Genomic DNA, 14,823 nt, shown 5'->3' on the forward strand with positions numbered 1-14,823 from the left:
AAACAGCTCGGGAGGGCCATGTGTGGCTCTCCCAGGCTCCGTTTTCAGCCATGACGGCCTCCTGCAGGCTTCTGCCAGTGAAAATTAAGCCCAGGTAGACTGCACATGGTCCTCCCAAGCAATGAAATTGAGTTTGACACCCCTGGCTTAGCATCAGTGTTCATCCTTGTACTTCTGAGACATTATGAACTAACATAAAGGTTGGTGAAAAGGCAAGCAAATTGGAAGTTGGAGGATCTTAGTGACCCAGATTGTTCTTACATAAATACATTTAGGTATTGGGCATTAATATAATGCGAGCCAGTTTGGTATAGTGGTTAAGGCACCAGGATAATGTGAGTTCTAGTATGGCCTTAGATACAAAGCCTTAGATGCAAAGCTCATTTCTGTCAGCTGTAGGAAGGAGGCAATGGCAAACTACTGAAACCTTGCCAAGAAAACCAGGGGCTTGTTCAGGCAGTCACCAGGAGTCAATAATGACTGGGAGGTACACACACACACACACACAGGCACAAAATGTCGATCAGGCAGCAGACTGATCTGTGCTATGCAAACATCTGGGTGGGTTTTGGGATTACTACGTAATGTTCATGCCTCTGCCAATTACTATTTCAAGATTCAGTTGATATTTTATATTTGGGGAGTGGGACAGGTGTTGGCAACCCACAACTCCAGAGCTGCTGTTCTGGTCCGTTGGCAGCCTGCAGAGATGGCAGCAGAGTTGGGACAGTGGGGAGGAACATGGGCCAGTCCAGGAGTCTGGGGAGGACTCGGACAAGGGTCCTGTGTCTGATACAGAGATGGGGCCAGAGCCATCTGGGAGTTATGTGCTGACTCCGGAGCCTCCAGAATCTTAACAGCAGCGAGGCAGAGTAACAAGGGGAGCCTATTCCCAGTGCGCGTGTGTATAGAGCTGCCAGAAGGCAAGAACACTAAAGACAAAAGGGGCGACTCGGGAGTAAGGCTTGTAGATGATTGGCCCTCCCATAAGACATAAAGGAGGAGCAAAAGGACAGGAATCTTTGCAGGAAGCAACTTTTTTCATACTGGTTGGTTTGAAACCTGAAGCTTGGTGTTGAATTTGGGTTTCGTTTTGGCCTCGTATAACTAATTGGACATTTAGTTGTTGGCAGCATTTCAAAGAAGATAAAAGGGTGTGTGCTTATCAGACTTATCCTGAAGGACTTTGGCAGACTTCCATGGGACTATTTACAAACTGTTTCAGACTCATTATGGGCTGTGAATGACTAAAATTCACAGCCATTGAAATAAAGAAAAAAGGGTTTTGGGACTAACGTGTGTTTGTTAGTGTCTCCATAAGCCTTGGTCAGAACAGCCACATGCGGCTCTTTGGGCCCTCTGCTGCGTCGCCCTGTCAGCTGAACCATCACTCTCTGGCTCTGCCCCTCACCCTCCCCTCCCAGTCACTCCTTGCATAAGAAGGTAAGGGCGACGGCAGCAGATGAAGACTCGCTCCATATTCCAGAGTAAGAGTGAAGTGCCCCTCTTCTTCCAGCCCTTGTTGGTGCTGCACACACCTTGGTTGCTCAAGGAGACACGCGACTTGCTCTCCGCCTCAAGACACTGGCCCAGCCCGGCTGCAGCCAATGGTCCGCATCGTAATGGGCTCCAGGAGGAAGAGGGGATGCCATCTCCCCCATTGTGAAGCACACTGAATTTAAGTGTGCTGTGCAGGGCACTGCAAGAGCAGCAAGCAGGCCATGGAGGCAGTGAGAGCAGCGGCATCAGCGGCATTGAGCAAGTTGTACGTCTCCCTGAGCGACTGAGGTGTGCACAGTACCAACAAGGACTGGAGGAAGAGGCAATTATGGGGCGCTTCGCTCCCCATATTCCTCTGGAATATGGAGTGAGTTCCATCCCCCACCATCCCTCTTGCCTTCATAGACAAGGAGTGACTGGGAGGGGCAAGGGGCAGGGCCAGTCAGTGGTAGGCTCAGCCTTCAGGGAGCCACAGCAGAGGAATGAAAGAGCTTCATTTACCTGGGAATCTGAAACAACTTGATTTAAATCATATGGTAAAAAGCACCCAAAGAAGAAGAAAGAATAACATCAGGGGAAAAAACCCCAACCCTCGTCTGTTTGGGGAAATGGTTCAAGAGGGAACATACACACACACACACACACACACACACGAGAGAGAGAAAGAGTGAGAGAGAGAGATTAGAAAGATGAGAGAGAGAAAGAGGAAGGGAGAAAGAAATGAGAGAAAGAGATGAGAGAGACGAGAGAGAGAAAGATGAGAGATGAGAGAGAAAGAAATGAGAGATAAGTGAAAGAGATGAGACAGAAAAAGATGAGAGAAAGAAATGAGAGAGATGAGAGAAAGAGATGAGAGAGAGAAAGAGATGAGAATGAAGGGATGAGAAAGAAATAAGAGAGGGAGAGAAAGAGAAAGAGTGATACCTGTTTCCTAGAGAAAAGAAAAACTGGAAACCGCAAAACCTGGGGGGGTCATGTGACTGAGTGGGAGTGAGTGATGTCGAGTGGGTCATGCCCACCAACGTTTTGTGGCTCCCGGTGTTTTCTGTGGGAAACAGGTCCAAATGGCTCTTTGAGTGCTTAAGGTTGCAGACCCCTGCTTTAGGAGAAGGCTAAGAAATATTCTTTCTTTTTTGTCCAACATAACAGAACGATGAAAAGCAAGTATGTGAAGGTACCTGGGATTTTTTCTTTGTCATCAGATTAACTCCCCCAAAACTGGGTCTGGAGGGCAGGAAAAGCCACCCTCAAAAAAATAGGATTCAAACCCAGGCTGTGGAGGAGGGAAAAATCCAGGGAAATAGTTCCCCAATTCAAAAGACTCAAAATGCTATCAGTCCATCTGTTCTGGGCTCAGCCTACTTCCTGGCTATATGTGACTAAGTGGGGCAAAGAATCATGCAAACTGCCCTGCAAGATTTCCCTCCCTCATTTCTAAATATGATTATTTTTGCACATTTGCTGCATTATTTAAGGAAAAATTATATGGCCAACCAATTACAGTCCTCTAGTGGTCACTTTATTCTGGATCACTGTTGTAAACAGTACAGGTAGTCCTCAACTTAACAATAATTCATTTAGTGACCGTTCAAACTTACAATGGCACTGAAAAAAAATTACTTATGACCATTTTTCACACAACTGTTGCCGCCATAGTCACATGATCAAAATTCAGATGCTTGGCAATTGGTTCATATTTATGGTGATTGCAGTGTCCCGGGGGTCGTGTGATCACTTTGGGGAACCTTCTGACAAGTAAAGTCAATGGAGAAGCCAGATTCACTTAACAACCCCGCTACTAACTTAACAAATCCAATGGTTCTCTTAACAATTTTGGAAAGAACAGTCATAAAATGGGGCAAATTCACTTAACAAATGTTTCTCTTAACAACTTAAATTTTGGGCTCCAGTGTGGTTATAACTCAAGGGCTACATGTAGAAGTTTTTAAACAAGATTTCTACAATAGATGGATTACACAAGTAGACCCCAGAATAATATACAGATTTACAGGATGTTAAGTTGCAGTTGCTGGAGAGCAAAAATTGAAAGTAATCATTGTCTTTGGACAGGTTGGGTGATCTTGCTAAAAACATCTGAGGGCCAGTGGAACAACTGGCATTAAACTAATAGTGCACTAGTAACTTTCTCCAATCTGAATGCCTTTCAAATTCTTACTTTCAGAAAATGTCTAATCTGCTTTGAGTTGAAGAATGGGACTTGCAGAGAGCATGTTGGGTCAACAATATTGCCATTATTCAAACTTTGGAATAAGAATATATTATAACAGGGCTTTATTTAATTCTCTATCCTTCTGAACACGATAATTGGATCACCTGCCTAAACCGCCATAGCTTGGCATTGTGGAAAAGCTAATACTAGGCTGAAATGCAGCTTGCTCGATACAGTTCAGAGAACATTATGTCAAGTGTTTGGTCCTCTTTAAATTGCCTCTGATTTTTATGTCTTTTATTATTCTTATTCATTCAATTTCTACAGCCATCCATCTCAAATAAGATACAATCTTTTACTTACATCTGCCCAAATACATAGCATTTGTGTGTGATTGAGTCATAACTGCATGCCTCACTCAGTTCATATGACAGTGAAAAAAAACTGGCATAAATTGTGGCATGAATTCTGAATACAGAATCTTGTGTGGGCAGATTTAGTTGATGTCTAAACCAAGCAATACTGAGGAGAAGAATGCCTCTGTACAACTTGTACATCCTGTTTTTAAAAAGTGCTTTTTATAGAAGTCATTCTGTGGGGTTTCTCCATAAATGTCCATTATAGAATCCATGCTGCATTAAAAGCTACACCATGTTATTCTTCATTTTTCTGCCACAAAGCACACAGAAGAATCGTAGGGTTGTTTATTCTTAGTCCAGCACCTGACTTTCACAGAAAATCCATCAAATATTAGAATGTGCAGAAATGAATAGATTAACACTTGCAATTAAAGAGAAGGAGCAAACTGAATATTATCATTATTATTATTACCTTTATTGTCGGAGTACAACATATGTACAATGAGATATGGGAATATATATATATATATATATATATATATATATATATATATATATATATATATATATAAAATATAAGATATGGGACCTATTTTATCGATGACTAGAGAAAAAATATGAAAGCTAGAAATAGCTAATAGATTAGTCAAATATAGAAAATAGATTTATAGAATTAAACATGTTAAGAAGAGGAGTTTTATAGTAATAGAGATATTATGTATATTAATAAGAATAAGATAAGAATTAATGCCAAAGTAATGAACATGGACGTAAATTTTAATTGTTATTGCACAAGATATTTGTACCCAGATGACACACCATTAAATGGCAGGTGAATTGTATGTACTTTAAATAAAATGTTAAAAATTTACAAAAAAGAAAATCCATCAATCACACAAATTTTCAACTATTACAGTACACGAACACATTTCTTCAGTGCTACAGCAATTGGTCACTTTGATTGAGTAGTTTCTATGTCTTTCTCTGTGCAAAAAGATATAGGATATGAGTAGTAATAACCCTTGAGAGATACCTTGGATGTGGCAGTAATTATTCATTAAATTATTTTCTACTTCAACACTATCTTTTATTTTAGGTGATACTGTCAACATGACCAATGGAGGTGGTGACCAAAGTTCACTTCAGAGACTAGAATGAGAAATTATGTTCCAGCACCAAATTACCATGCATTTGGCAATCTCACAATACTTCTACTATTATCACATTGTTGTTTGTATGTACACTGAGAGCTTATGCATCAGAGACAAATTCCTTGTATATCCACTTGGCCAATAAAGAATTATTGTATTGTATTTGTTTGGGGCACCCAACTCTCAAGGAGGTTGCCAATTCAAAATATAAAAGAAATGGTGCAATTATAATCAAGCATGTATCAACTGGGATAGCTCATGTTCTAGGTATGAAAAATCTTCTGCATGCCTTAAACGTAACAGTTTTAAACAAATAGGAATCCAGATAGAATCCAGATTAGAGGGGAAGAATCTTCAACTAATTTAGTTTTCAAGGACTTTCTTAACCCTATTAGAAATAGTGACCAACATGCACGCAATTATTAGATTCACTAGAGTCATCCTCAACTTCAACAGAACAAATTGCTCAAAAATAAGGGAAGGAAGCTGAAAGGGTAAGTCATGAGGATCAGTTATTATATTTATTTCATTTATTGTATCCTATGTACAATAAATGTTGTATCCTTATAGGGTACATCCAGGGGTGGGATTCAAATTTCTTAACAACTGGTTCTGTGGCTGTGGCCTAATTTGTGGGTGTGGCTTGGTGGTCATGTGACTGGCTGGGCATGGCTTGTATGTAAATATTGTAAATACATATGTAAAGATTGAATTTTTTATTTTTAAAAAAGAGCAACTTTTACCCAAAATCAGCCAAAGCAGGCAGGCAGATTGAGCTGCTTGAAGAATCACAGTTTCACTCCCAGATCTACCTTTCTGCAATCTGCTGCCTGAGTCTGCACTGAAAAATAGAAGCTTCAATCCTAAGAAAGGTTCAGTTCTGCTCTCAGGCCACTTCTCCCTCCCCAAACCCCCTGAATACCACCCCTGACTGGGCCTCAGGAAAGCCTCCTGGGCGGGTGGGGAGGAGAGGAGCCAGCCAGTGGTGCAATTTGCCGGTTCTCTGAACTGCACAGAATTGTAACAACCGGTTCTATAAAACTGGTCCGAACTGGTAGAATCCCACCCCTGGGTACCTCAGATTGTACCCTGTGACTATTATTAAGTGTTGTACCTTATCATTCTTGACGAATGTATCTTTTCTTTTATGTACACTGAGAGCATATGCACCAAGACAAATTCCTTGTGTGTCCAATCACACTTGGCCAATAAAGAATTCTGTTCTATTTATTTTCAGAGTTTATTAGGTACTCCACGTAAAGTGACTCTTAGCAATGTGCAGTTCCCCACATTCATAATTCCAGTTTTTTTCCAGAGTTTCCAGAGAGACTTAGGCATGTTCTTTTGGCAGTCTCTCTTTCATCCAATGACTAGGTTCTTTTACCACACTAAGTTGTGTTAGCTTGTTTCCTGTCTGACATTGAAATAAAGCCAATTTTATCTTGGTCAACCAATCATGATTAAACAATCCGTGGCGCAATGCATTGTATGAATCAAGCCAATTAGAACATAACCTATGAAATGCAGACTAAATTTGAAAAATAAAGGAACATTGAAGTTGTGCTCATATACTGTAGTAGAATTTGCATCTCTGCTAATGATAGTAGCTTACTAAATTGGACTAGATGCAAATATTGCAAATAGCTAAAGGAACTGGGGCTCTCCAAGAACGTACATTAGTATCAGTCTGTCATCCAGAATCTGGCTTTCCCTTTCCTCCCCCAATCTTAACTTCCTTTACCTTCCTAGGTTACTGCTTTGGGCATTGGCTGATAGACCTCTGAATCAGATACAGGGGAAGCAGCTGACGTGATCGCAATGAAACAATACTGACTAAAATACCTAAAGTATTAGATTTTTAGACCTTTATTCACTCCTTTTAAAAAAACATTCCTGCACTATATAAAAGTACTTTGAATAGTTGCAGCTGTAAATCTTGGCAGGACTTTTCTTCTCAACTCTGCTGTAGCACTCTAGATCAATGATCTAGCCAGCTGGGGAATTCTGGGAGTTGAAGTCCACCAGACTTAAAGTTGCCAAGGTTGGAGACCCCTGATCTAGATGACACCTGCCATTTTCCCCCTATTTCTTGGGGTTTTATTTCATATGCACCATGCAACTTTATTTGTAGCATTCCAAATTAATTGCTCTTTTTCCTGTCCACTCGTTTTGAGTTCCATAGTATGATTGCTCTTAGCATATCAAATCTGCTTTATGTAGTGGCAACTAAAAGTTGGAAGTGTCTTCTGGCTGTGATCCTGCTGGATAACTCCTTAAGTGACATCATTTTTCTTAATCATACAAATTGAAGATTTGTTTACCCAGTACAGTATTGTTGTTTAGTTTTTCATGAAACTTACCCAGAACTTTTATTTTTTTTCTTCCAGAATTGTCATAAACTTAGAGCGCTTAACAATATATAGTTCTTCACTTTAATGCATATGATTGGGAACTATTTTAATTAATTCCAATTAATTTAATTAATTATTGTCATTTAATACATATTTCTACTATCAAATATTAAATAACTTTAAAAATATTAAAAATTAAATCAAATAACTTTGAAGGACCAATGCAAATTATATGTATAGAAAATTAAATGTGATTAAGCACAATAGTTAGTATATATAAGTATGGTGCATAGTACAAACTAACAAAGAATAAAATCATGACTATCATTAAGTGTTGTACGTTACGATTTTTTATTCTTAATGAATGTATCCTTTCTTTATGTATACTGAGAGTATTTACACCAAGACAAATTCCTTGTGTGTCCAATCACACTTGGCCAATAAAGTATTCTATTCTATTCTGTTCTGTTCTGTTCTGTTCTATTTTATTCCATCACATAAGATGGTTGTTTTCTGAATAACTTTTTCTTGTGAAAAAGATGCATCAGTGGTGGGATGCTACCAGTTCACACCGGTTCTAGTGAACTGGTATCTCCGGTGAGCAGTTGGCCCCGCCCATCCACCTCCGCCCTTTCCTGTCCTATATTTCCTTGTTTTTTAGCTCAGCTGATTCACGTGGCAGAGCGGATTGCCATACCTCAGCTGTTTTACTCACCAGCACTGAATAGAAGGTAAGGTTTTGAAGCTTAAAATTGGTGGTTTTTGAACACTGCAGGCTCAGCACGCTCTCATAGAACTGGTAGTAAAAAAAGATTGAATCCCACCACTGAGATGCATGTTTGCATCATCTCTTGTGGTTGTTTCTTGACTTCATAGATGCTTGCATGTTGGTGATCTGGTGAGTCAAACTGATATGCAAAAAAAGTATAACAGATATTCAAATGCTAAGCATATGTATGAAGAGGAGATATTATACCTACAAATATTTGCTTTTTTGTCCTTGAGTTTAAGCTCATTTTGCTTATTAACAAAATTACAGATCTCTAAGAGATCTTGGAGATCTTGTAGTCAAATCCCCTGCTTAGCTATACCATTTCAGACAAACAGTTGTCCAATCTCTTCTTAAAACCCTTCCGCTTTGGAGTACCCACAGCTTCTGGAGGCAAGTCATTCTGGTGATCAATTGTTCTCTCAGGAAATTCCTCCTTAGTTCTAGGTTGATTCCCTCCTTAGTTTCCATCCTTTGCTTCTTGTCCTGCCAAGGGACAGGAGCCATTCGCAACTGGGCCATGGAAGCAGCAGCTGAATACATGTGCACACCCTCACTTGTGCGAGCAGCAGGGGAGTCCATGTGCATGCACTCCATTTGCATGAGCAGCTCACACAAATGGAGCTGCATGTGCAGGCATGCACTTGCTAGCCGTTCACGCAGAATCATCACACACACACACACACACACACACTGGTCTGCAAAGCAGGAAAGATTTGGGAACTCTGGTTTAGAGAATAGGTTGACCATCTCTTCCCTGTGGCGTCCCCTAAGATATTGGAACATGTTGAGGTATTCCCCATTAGGAGAATGAATGCACTCAGGGAAATGTAGTGAGAGTGATGTTGAATAACACACAACCAGCATACATATACACTGAATAGTAAAATGTATGTTTTACTTCCAGTAAATGGGTAAACAAAGTCCAACAAACAGTCCAAATCATACATGGTTAAAGCAAATAGTATTCAATACAATCAGTTCAGGGATAATCCAAAAACAAAGTTCAGTAAATGGAGTTTGCTAACAGTTTGCAAGACTCCCAGCAATCCAAGCAGAATGATGATCAGGCAAAAGGCAATAGGGAAATGCAAGAAGAGAACTAACCAGGTTTCTGGCTCCATCTTATGGCCAATCACAATTACAGCATTCTCTTAAAGATACAACAGTATTAAATAACTATACTGGTTTGTATATTGCCAACCCAACTGTTAGGTGACTATCATTCCTAACAGAACACTGCTATCATATCACCCCTAGTGCATATTCCTCATGCTCTGAGCAAAGTATATAGACAATAAATGTCACAAACTTCATGAGACAACATCCCATTTTTCATCGAGTTATTTTTTTTAATGAGCCTGAATCCTTCTGTTTGTTTTAGAGCTTTCCTTTTCATCCTCTCAAGTTAGTTAAACACAGATTCTTACTTAAAGCTTGCACCTAACAAAATATGCCTGCCAATGTCTTTCTGCTAAGGGTCCTTGACATTGCCTCCATTTTGTCTCCCATTCAAGACTGAGGTAAGTTTAAATTGTCCATGAAGAAATATTGTCTCCTCATTCTGACATTGACCAGGTGTAGCCTCACTGTATATAAAATATGTTAAACTTTACCACTCATTACCTTGGAAGGAAGTCAGTTGACTATAGTGACTTAAAACAGAAGCAACCGAGGAAGGGCAGGTATTGGCAATGAAGACAGCAATTTTGGGATCACTGTAGTATTCTGCTGACCCAAATATGGATGAATAGCCCTTCAGCTTAGTTGTGGAGAAAGGCTCCCTTGAGACCCTACCACCATCACTTCCACCACCACCAAATTCCATTGGCAAACTCCTGTCAGCTCTCTTCCTCTATTGATTCATTCTGCAAAGATGAAATCAAATATCTACAAGCAGCTAATAGCTTTGCTTAGCATTTTAAAACTACAAGTGGCTTACTGAGCAAAAGTAAATCTCCTAATATAGATCCCAGCAGACCACATTACCTTGTCACAGAGAAATAAATCTACCCTTTTGTGACAAACCTTAAGTGCTGTGGTGGACTTCAGCCACCTTTCGTCATTTTGAAGACATGAAAGAAAATCATTTTGATCCTTTATTTTGTTTTGCATGTTATGTAAAATAATCCAGAACTGAATTACCTCACATTGATCAGTCTGTGGCCTCTAGCAACCTTTGATTAAATTAAAAATAGACTGTTTTAAAAAAGGGAAAGCCCTGGGACCATCTTTCATTATTCCACACCAAAACTGTTGCATCTTCCAATGGCTGTCCCCCAAATTTAACTAATAATTTTATAATCATTTCCCCTCCCTGTCCCTGACTATTTTCTCTACTTAGGTAACTTAGAGTCCAGATAATAGTCTTCCCTGCTCCAAGCAAACCATCATTATAAAAAATGCTAAAATCTATCACCTAATAATAATCAACTAGATGTCAAATGTTTATTTAAAAGGAAAGGCTTTTAGCATCTTTCTGAACACCAAGAGCAAAGAAACTGTATGAATTTCTGGAGGGAATATGTCCCATAACATTGAGGAATGTGAAAGAATGCCTACCTTTATTCACCCTTCCTGTCCTTTGAAGATGGATCTGAGGTTCAGTAGACCCTCTTTCCTCAGGAGATAGACGGAATATAGGCGAATTTCATCACAGGCAAACCTGAATGGCCTTCATGGGATTCATCCCATGTAGAAGTGCACAGAATTGCAGCTGTTGACTCATTTTCTATACCATATATATATATATATGGAAATGGCCATATATACATACTATTCTGTCCTGTCTCATGCAGAGGTGGATTTATGGCTGTGCAGATGCAGATAGATAATTCCACAAAACATCCATAACAAAGTACATTTATTGGTACATCAGGTATCTTCATAACTCACATTTGTGACGAAGCTCTTCTATAATGACCAATCCTTTGTATATCAGCATTGCAGGTAAAAGATAGTTCTTTTCCTAACCCATCATGTAGTGGTAAGCCGCTTATCAGTTCATGAGTCCAGGCAAGAATGGAGGAAACCTTCCTCAACCCCTTGAGGGTCAATTTAGTGATCAGTCAGGATTACAGATGTAGCCACGTGACGTGAACTACATTTCCCAGGATACCTTTAATTACATTTACCATGATGCATTCCCTTAAGGGGACAGTTCACAATTCCTAAGTAACTATCCAACTCCCATAGACTGGCTGGGACAGCACACATACCATGATACATGTTAACACCTGTAAAAATAGAACTGAAGTAAAATCTATCACTGAAGTTCCCAGACAGGAAAATTAAAGACCATCTCTGCTGGTTCTTGAAAAATAGCTTGAGCTGTGTAGTTCAGTCTGCTGTTAACTGTTAAAAACATAAGAATTGACTGCTTCTGATCGGTTGGCAATTCCAGGTCTTGTCCAGGTGATCCTTCCAGTTTAAAAAGAGATTTGAATATTATTAGCAGGTAAGATCTGCCTCCTTCTCTGGTGTTCCATTTTCTTCATTCGTCTTTCTACATTCAGCATAAGGCAGAACTGTTCACAGCTCTCACCATCAGAGCCAAAGTTGGAGACATTCTGATCAAGTGCAGACCAAAAAGAGAAACTTGAGAGACCAAACTTGGGTTCGAGTAAGAGCATCATAGCAGCAGCAACTGAGTTCTTCTCTTTAATAAAAGCTAAATAGAAATGAACAGCTCAACTTTGCTCTTATCCATTACGCTTGTGTAATTTGCATTCATGAGTCAAGCTCAGAACAACAAGCACACTTCCAAGCAAGGCTTTCTGTTGTTATCCATCATTTCTCTGTATTTATGTAAGCACCAAGATGACTGTAAATAATCGTTTGAAAAGAAATTACACCCAAGAGGCCACAGGATCATCCGTTGTGCATAGTAATGAAGCTGCTCTGTGTTGTGAAATCTTTAGTAGCAGAATGAAAAACAATATTGCTTACCCAGCTTTGACTTACAGATAGCACGTTTTGTTGTCAGTAATGTCTGAATATGCTCATGATTAGGTCTCCATATTTTGGAGGTATTCATAAAATTAGAATAGCCTCCTGAACAAAGAACAATGAAATGACTTTTAATTGTTAAGTTTAAATGTATTCAAATAAATAATGTGAACTGCTTGGAATTAATATTCCTTGTGTCTCTCTTCTGTCATCCCAGTAAACAGATAATAAGCAACTGAATTTCCCTTCCAACTACATGATAGTCTGGTAGGTATCTGCTAAATTGGTAAAAGAAGAAACAAAACCTATTTCTGAGTAACTTGGAGAGACAGGCACATTCACAATAGGGACACTGGTGCATCAGAAAGAACTTTGAATATAGACTTGTGGTGGCCATCTTGACTTTTTCACACACACACACACACACACACACAGATCAGCATTGAGGGTGTTTATTTTCAAATTTTTAACCTAAACACTTTGTGGAAATTGCAACCAGAATAACCTCTGCACAGTATTGGAAACAAGCAGATATTCCAACAGAGGAAATGGTCATTCAGAAGATAACAGCCTGTGCAGAGATGGATAAGTTAATCTTAGCACTTAAGGAAAAAGAAACATCAGAATATTATAGAAGCTGGGAATGCTGGTATGACTGGATAGAACAAAAATAGAAAATATATTAGTAAACAACGTAAAATGTAAAAGAGGTAGTAATTATATATTCACAATAAGATGTAATTGTAAATTTATCACCAATATTGATAACAAACAAGGAACCATAGACTGTCGATAATAGAACTGCTAGTTTTTAAATCATTTTCTTTTTTCCCTTTCCTTTTTTTTCTGTGTGTTGTGTGTTTGTTTGATATTTTAGTTGTATAATCAATAAACTTTGCTTTTTACAAAAGAAAGAACTTTGAATATAGACTTGTGGTGGCCATCTTGACTTTTTCACACACACACACACACACACACAAAACACACACAGATCATCATTGAGGGTGTTTATTTTCAAATTTTTAACCTAAACATTTTGTGGAAATTGTGTAAACCAGTGCAAATTAGAAATGGATTAGTATGTGAAAAGTAGTTCTAATATTGCATGCAAGTTGCTAAGTTCAGATTTAGATAGAAATACTCTGATGCTGATTTATAAGAGGTATTCTTTTCATCTTGTCTCTGCCTGCTGAATCTTCAGTTCTGATGAAGAACAAAATAGATCAGACAAACTCAAAATCGTTCTATTCCAAGCTAGTCAATAGCTACATGACAGGCAGCCCAAATCTTACTGTAAATACCTGAGGCTTGTCTTACAAACTGTCCTATACTAAGCTATAGTTTGCTTAACCACGGCTGGTTTAATAATCACAGTTGACTGAGCTCACACATGTTGTAAATTGTGGTTTGCTAACCATAATGGTTATGTTATATCAAAATGTGTCAGACTCCAAAAACCAAGAAAGAAGCAGCTTCCTTTATTGTTTGTCACCTTTAAAATAAAGCAATTGCAGAAAAAACAATTACTACCAACCTGCCTTCCATCGAGAACCTGTATACTGCATGAGTCAAAAAGAGGGCTGTGAAAATATTTACAGACCCCTCACATCCTGGACATAAACTGTTTCAACTCCTACCCTCAAAATGATGCTATAGAGCACTGCACACCAGAACAACTAGACACAAAGGCAGTTTTTCTCCGAAAGCCATCACTCTGCTAAACAAATAATTCCCTCACACTGTCCAACTATTTACAAAGTCTGCACTACTATTACTATTGATCTTTTCATCAATCCTTATCACCCATCCCCTCCCATTTATGACTGTATGACTGTAACTGTTGCTTGTATCCTTATGATTTATATTGACTCTTTCCTAGTATGATTTGATTGTTGATTGTACCTTATGACTATCATTAAGTGTTGTACGTTATGATTCTTGATTCTTAACGAACGTATCTTTTCTTTATGTATACTGAGAATATTTACACGAAGACAAATTCCCTGTGTGTCCAATCACACTTGGCCAATAAAGTATTCTATTCTATTCTATTCTATTCTATTCTATTCTATTCTAGTTTATTCTTGCATCATTAAAGATACACTCTGAGAACTTCTAAAGAGGAGCTATCATTTCTCTCTTCCTCCCAACCAAATTATCTAAATTTTGCTGTTTCTTGGTACTCTGGAATGCAACTCCTCTTTTCTGGGAATCCAGATTACATTCTATCACAACACCCAAACTATGTGTAAAATATAGTATAGTAAAATATGTGAATCCAGTTGGACAGATTTCCAGGTATGGGAAGAACATGTCTGCAGAATTTGGTCAGCAACCAAAGAAAGAGGAGCTAGCCATGCCTCATAAATACTCAGCAAACTGCTGCTTGATAGAATGAACACAGAGCAGCAGATACCACATTCACAAGATTGAAATATTTGAAGATCTTTTAAAGAGAAACTCTTTTAAATCAATAGCAATACTGAAGAGAGTTGACCCATTTCAAACAAAAGGGCAACTTACAAAGAGATATCCATATTTGGAAGATGGAAATACATTCTATAAAAAGAAAGTA

This window comes from Pseudonaja textilis, chromosome 3 (assembly GCF_049901715.1).
Source record: "Pseudonaja textilis isolate UNSWEBS1 chromosome 3, rPseTex1.2, whole genome shotgun sequence".
In the NCBI taxonomy this organism is placed as follows: domain Eukaryota; kingdom Metazoa; phylum Chordata; class Lepidosauria; order Squamata; family Elapidae; genus Pseudonaja; species Pseudonaja textilis.